Source organism: Arachis ipaensis, chromosome B1 (genome assembly GCF_059453495.1).
Source record: "Arachis ipaensis isolate K30076 ecotype BB chromosome B1, ASM5945349v1, whole genome shotgun sequence".
Taxonomy (NCBI): Eukaryota; Viridiplantae; Streptophyta; class Magnoliopsida; order Fabales; family Fabaceae; genus Arachis; species Arachis ipaensis.
Window position 1 is genome coordinate 132,026,269 of NC_142436.1, and position 7,238 is coordinate 132,033,506.

At 39.9% G+C, this 7,238-nt stretch overlaps 1 non-coding gene across 1 annotated transcript; it reads left to right on the plus strand.

The window, feature by feature from the left end:
- The first annotated feature begins 6,473 nt into the window (after positions 1-6,473).
- On the plus strand, positions 6,474-6,577 carry LOC148578407 (small nucleolar RNA R71). Its single transcript, XR_015903028.1, has one exon. It is a non-coding gene; the product is annotated as a small nucleolar RNA R71 (small nucleolar RNA).
- Positions 6,578-7,238: the final 661 nt, after the last annotated feature.

Here is a 7,238-nt window from a genome sequence, read left to right on the forward strand (position 1 = left end):
AGATAGAGATTATGTATCAACTAAGTGTGGGAAAACATGGGAACATGGGTTGATAGGAAAGGATTAAATTAATAAGAATAATCAGAAGTTTGGGAGCATGCTCATGTGAAACCAAATTAAACTAAAATACCATGTGCATTGATATATATGTTATATTTGCTTTTAATAAAAAAATTTTTTTTAGTACTTTAATAAGCAAGTAAATAAGGGGACAAAATTACCCCAGTATTGGGTTGGTAGAGAAATCAATGCACATGGGATAAAATCAAAAATAAAAGATTAATACATGAGTATGTGATGAGAAGGTGGGAAAAATTATGGGAAGCCAAGCATAATTTTAAATTATATATAGAGTATGTGTATGTTAGGTGAGATCTTAGACTAATCAAGGATTCAATTATTAGCTCACTTAGCCTTATATATATATATATATATATATATATATACCCTTACCTTTACCTTAGCCCCATTACAACCTTGAAAAAGACCTTATGATGTCTGTCTGTATACATTATATATTTGTTGATTGGTTAGATGAAGAACAAAGTTTTAGAAAGCATGACTAGAAAAGAATAGAGTGATTAACCCCAAACACTGAGTGATTAGAGAGTAAACACAAATCCAGTGAGGGTTCAATAGCTCATTTCCATATATCCATGTTTAATTGTTAATTGTCTTGCAAGTTTGTGAAATATTTTAACCCAACTCAATTGTGAATGTATTTTAATATGGTTTGGCCTTAACTGTACATATATGATTCCTTGAAAATATGAAGCAATTAAACCACATGTAAGCTCTATATATATAGGTGGATAATAATTAGAATTGCATGATTCATTTAGGTAGCTTGCATTTAGAATAGATTGCTGGTGCACGAAATTGTGATCTGCAGGCTCGAACAAATCCTGGTAATGGCTCCAAAGCTTGGTGCTCTGATCTTAATTCATAATTGTCACAACTTCGATACAACTAACCAGCAAGTGCACTGGGTCATCCAAGTAATACCTTACGTGAGTAAGGGTCGAATCCCACGGAGATTGTTGGTATGAAGCAAGCTATGGTCACCTTGTAAATCTCAGTCAGGCGGATATAAAATAATTATGGAGTTTTCGAATAATAAATAATAGAATAGGGATAGAGATACTTATGTAAATCATTGGTAGGAATTTCAGATAAGCGAATGGAGATGCTTTTCGTTCCTCTGAACCTCTGCTTTCCTACTATCTTCATCCAATCAGTCTTACTCCTTTCCATGGCTGGCTTTATGTGATACATCACCACTGTCAATGGCTACTTTCGGTCATCTCACGGGAAAATGATCCAATGCCCTGTCACGGCACGGCTAATCGTCTGGAGGTATCACCCTTGTCAATGGCTTCATCTTATCCTCTCAGTGAATAATATGCTCACGCACCCTGTCACGGCACGGCTATTCATCTGTCGGTTCTCGATCATGCCGGAATAGGATTTACTATCCTTTTGCGTCTGTCACTAACGCCCTGCAATCGCGAGTTCGGAGCTCGTCACAGTCATTCAATCATTGAATCCTACTTGGAATACCACAGACAAGGTTTAGACCTTCCGGATTCTCTTGAATGCCGCCATCATTCTAGCTTACGCCACGAAGATTCTGGTTAAGAGATCTAAGAGATATTCATTCTAGCTTATTTCATGTAGAACGGAAGTGTTTGTCAGGCACGCGTTCATAAGGGGGAAGGATGATGAGCGTCACACATAATCATCACCTTCATCACGTTCTTGGGTGCGAATGGATATCTTAGAAGCGAAATAAGATGAATTGAATAGAAAACAGTAGTACTTTGCATTAATCTTTGAGGAACAGCAGAGCTCCACACCTTAATCTATGGAGTGTAGAAACTCTACCGTTAAAAATACATAAGTGAAGGTCCAGGCATGGCCGAGATGGCCAGCCCCCTAAAACGTGATCAAAGGATCATAAGGTAATCCAAAGATGCCTAATACAATAGTAAAAGGTCCTATTTATAATAAACTAGCTACTAGGGTTTACATGAGTAAGTAATTGATGCATAAATCCACTTCCTGGGCCCACTTGGTGTGTGTTTGGGCTGAGCCTGAGTGTTGCATGTGAAGAGGCCATTTGTGGAGTTGAACGCCAGTTTCTGTGCCAGTTTGGGCGTTCAACTCTGGTTTTGGATCCTTTTCTGGCGCTGGACGCCAGATTTGGGTAGAAAGCTGGCGTTGAACGCCAGTTTACGTCGTCTATTCTTGGCCAAAGTATGGACTATTATATATTCCTGGAAAGCCCTGGATGTCTACTTTCCAACGCAATTGGAAGCGCGCCATTTCGAGTTCTGTAGCTCCAGAAAATCTACTTTGAGTGCAGGGAGGTCAGAATCCAACAGCATCAGCAGTCCTTCTTCAACCTCTGAATCTGATTTCTGCTCAAGTCCCTCAATTTCAGCCAGAAAATACCTGAAATCACAGAAAAACACACAAACTCATAGTAAAGTCCAGAAATGTGAATTTAACATAAAAACTAATGAAAACGTCCCTAAAAGTAACTAGATCCTACTAAAAACATACTAAAAACAATGCCAAAAAGCGTATAAATTATCCGCTCATCACAACACCAAACTTAAATTATTGCTTGTCCCCAAGCAACTGAAAATCAAATAGGATAAAAAGAAGAGAATATTCTATAAATTCCAAACTATCAATGAAACAGAGCTTCAATCATATGAGCGGGACTTATAGCTTTTTGCCTCTTGAATAGTTTTGGCATCTCACTTTATCCATTGAGGTTCAGAATGATTGGCTTCTATAGGAACTCAGAGTTCAGATAGTGTTATTGATTCTCCTAGTTCAGTATGATGATTCTTGAACACAGCTTCTTTATGAGTCTTGGCCGTGGCCCTAAGCACTTTGTTTTCCAGTATTACCACCGGATACATAAATGCCACAGACACATAATTGGGTGAACCTTTTTAGATTGTGACTCAGCTTTGCTAACGTCCCCAATTAGAGGTGTCCAGGGTTCTTAAGCACACTCTTTTTTTTTTTTTGCTTTGGACCTTGACTTTAACCGCTCAGTCTCAAGTTTTCACTTGACACCTACACGCCACAAGCACATGGTTAGGGACAGCTTGGTTTAGCCGCTTAGACCAGGATTTTATTCCTTTAGGCCCTCCTATCCACTGATGCTCAAAGCCTTGGGATCCTTTTTATTTGCCCTTGCCTTTTGGTTTTAAGGGTTATTGGCTTTTTCTGCTTGCTTTTTCTTTTTTCTTTTTTTTTTCGCCTAATTTTTTTCTTTTTTTCTTCTTTTTTTTTTTTTCTGCAAGCTTTGTTCTTTGCTGCTTTTTCTTGCTTCAAGAATCATTTTTATGATTTTTCAGATTATCCAATAACATGTCTCCTAGTCATCATTCTTTCAAGAGCCAACATATTTAACATTCATGAACAACAACTTCAAAAGACATATGCACTGTTCAAGCATACATTCAGAAAACAAGAAGCATTGTCACCACATCACTATAATTAAGCTAAGTTCAAGGATAAATTCGAAATTCATGTACTTCTTGTTCTTTTGAATTAAAACATTTTTTCATTTAAGAGAGGTGATGGATTCATAGGACATTCATAACTTTAAGACAAAGTTACTAACTACTAATGATCATGTAATGAAGACACAAACATAGATAAGCACATAACATAGAAAACAAAAAACAGAAGAAAGAAGAACAAGGAATGAATCCACCTTAGTGATGGTGGCGTTTCCTTCTTGAGGAACCAATGATGTCCTTGAGCTCTTCTATGTCTCTTCCTTGTCTTTGTTGCTCCTCCCTCATTGCTTTTTGATCTTCTCTTATTTCATGAAGCATGATGGAGTGCTCTTGATGTTCGACCCTTAGTTGCTTCCAATAATTGTGTGGAAGAAAATGTATCCCTTGAGGTATCTCAGGGATCTCTTGATTTGCAGTCAAATGTTCTACCACTGAGCTATAGACCCTTGATGGAAGCTTTTGTCTTCCCTTTCCTCTTTCTAGAGGTTTCTCTGGCCTTAGGTGCCATCAATGGTTATGGAAAAAAACAAAAAAGCTATGCTTTTACCACACCAAACTTAGAATGTTGCTCGCCCTCGAGCAAAAGAAGAAAGAATAGAAGAAGAAGAGGATATGGAGGAGATGGATGGCTGTGTGTATTCGGCCATATGGGTGGGATTGGGTGGGGAAGAGATGTTGAATTTTTGAAGATAGGTGGGTGTATGGATGTGAGTGGTAAATGGAAAACAGAAGGGATGATCATGAATGGAAAGAGAGATGATGAGGTAGGTGGGGATCCTGTGGGGTCCACAGATCCTGAGATGATCCTGTGGGGTCCACAGATCCTGAGGTGTCAAGGCATTTACATCCCTGCACCAATTTAGGCATGTAAAATGCCCTTGCACACAACTCTGGGCGTTCAGCGCCAGGTTGGTGCCCATTTTGGGCGTTCAGCGCCCATTTGTGTGCCATTTCTGGCGTTGAACGCCAGAACCATGCTTGTTCTGGGCGTTCAGCGCCAGAACTATGCTCTGTTCTGGCGTTTGAACGCCAGACAGATGCTCCTCCAGGGTGTGATTTTTCTTCTGCTGTTTTTTATTCCGTTTTCAATTTTTATATTTATTTTGTGACTCCTCATGATCATGAACCTATAAAGACACATAACTAAGAAAAATATAGTTAGATAAATAAACATTGGGTTGCCTCCCAACAAGCGCTTCTTTAATGTCAATAGCTTGACAGTGGGCTCTCATGGAGCCTCACAGATGTGCAGAGCTTTGTTGAGACTCTCCAACACCAAACTTAGAGTTTGGATATGGGAGTTCAACACCAAACTTAGAGTTTGGTTGTGGCCTCCCAACACCAAACTTAGAGTTTGACTGTGGGGGCTTGGGTTGACTCTGCTTTGAGAGAAGCTTTTCATGCTTCCTCTCCATGGTTGCAGAGGGAGATCCTTGAGTTTTAAACACAAGGGAGTTCTCATTCCATTGAAGGAATATTTCACCTCTGTCAACATCAATCACAGCTCTTGCTGTGGCCAGGAAAGGTCTTCCCAGGATGATGGATTCATCCTCTTCCTTTCCAGTATCCAGGACTATGAAATCAGTAGGTATGTAAAGGCCCTCAACCTTTACTAATACATCTTCTACTTGTCCATAAGCCTGTTTTCTTGAGCTGTCTGCCATCTCTAGTGAGATTTTAGCAGCTTGCACCCCATAGATTCTCAGTTTCTCTATTACAAAGAGGGGCATGAGGTTTATTCCTGAACCAAGGTCACACAGAGCCTTAAAGATCATGGTGCCTATGGTACAGGGTATTATGAACTTTCCAGGATCCTGTCTCTTCTGAGGCAATGTCAGTTGATCCAGATCACTTAGTTCATTGATGAACAAGGGAGGTTCAACTTCCCAAGTATCAATGCCAAATAATTTGGCATTTAGCTTCATGATTGCACCAAGAAACTTGGCAGTTTGCTCTTCAGGAACACCCTCATTCTCTTCAGAAGAGGAATACTCATCAGAGCTCATGAAGGGCATAAGGAGGTTCAATGGGATCTCTATGGTCTCTAGATGGGCCTCAGAGTCCTTTGGTTCCTCAGAGGGAAGCTCCTTATTGATCACTGGACGTCCCAGGAGGTCCTCCTCCTTGGGATTCACGTCCTCTCCTCTCCTCACAGGTTCGGCCATGGCGCTTATGTCAATGGCCTTGCACTCTCCTTTTGGGTTCTCTTCTGTATTGCTTGGGAGAGTACTAGGAGGGATTTCAGTGATCCTTTTACTCAGCTGGCCCACTTGTGCTTCTAGATTTCTAATGGAAGACCTTGTTTCATTCATGAAACTTATAGTGGCCTTAGATAGATCAGAGACTAGATTTGCTAAATTAGAAGCATTTTGTTCAGAGTTCTCTGTCTGTTGCTGAGTTGATGATGGAAAAGGTTTGCTATTGCTAAACCTGTTTCTTCCACCATTATTAAAGCCTTGTTGAGGCTTTTGATCCTTCCATGAGAAATTTGGATGATTTCTCCATGTTGAGTTATAGGTGTTTCCATAAGGTTCACCTAAGTAGTTCACCTCTACTATTGCAGGGTTCTCAGGATCATAGGCTTCTTCTTCAGAAAATGCCTCTTGAGTACTGTTGGATGCAGCTTGCATTCGATGCAGACTCTGAGAAATCATATTGACTTGCTGAGTCAATATTTTATTCTGAGCCAATATAGCATTCAGAGTATCAACCTCAAGAACTCCCTTCTTCATAGGTGTCCCATTACTCACAGGATTCCTTTCAGAAGTGTACATGAACTGGTTATTAGCAACCATGTCAATGAGTTCTTGAGCTTCTACAGGCGTTTTCTTTAGGTGAATGGATCCACCTGCAGAGGTATCCAATGACATCTTTGATAACTCAGATAAACCATCATAGAATATATCCAGGATGGTTCATTCTGAGAGCATGTCAGAAGGACATTTTTTGGTCAACTGTTTGTATCTTTCCCAAGCTTCATAGAGGGATTCACCTTCTTTCTGTCTGAAGGTTTGAACATCAGCTCTAAGCTTGCTCAGCTTTTGAGGAGGAAAGTACTTGGCTAAGAAAGCCGTGACCAGCTTATCCCAAGAGTTCAGGCTGTCTTTGGGTTGAGAATCCAACCATAATCTAGCTCTGTCTCTTACAGCAAAAGGGAAAAGCATGAGCCTGTAGACTTCAGGATCTACTCCATTAGTCTTAACAGTATCACATATCTGCAAGAATTCAGTTAAGAACTGAAAAGGATCTTCAGATGGAAGTCCATGAAACTTGCAGTTCTGCTGCATTAGAGAAACTAATTGAGGTTTCAGCTCAAAGTTGTTTGCTCCAATGGCAGGAATGGAGATGCTTCTTCCATGTAAACTGGAATTAGGTGCAGTAAAGTCACCAAGCATCTTCCTTACATTATCATTATTTTCGGCTGCCATCTCCTCTGCCTGTTCGAAAATTTCTGAAAGGTTATCTCTGGATTGTTGTATTTTAGCTTCTCTTAATTTTTTCTTCAGAGTCCTTTCAGGTTCTGGATCTGCTTCCACAAGAATGTTTTGGTCCTTGCTCCTGCTCATATGACAAAGAAGAAGGCACAGAAAAATAATAATAATAATAATAGAGATCCTTTATACCACAGTATAGGGATCCCTTTGTGAGTGGAAGAAAAGAGGGGGAGACAAAGAATGTGATGTAAAGGAAGAA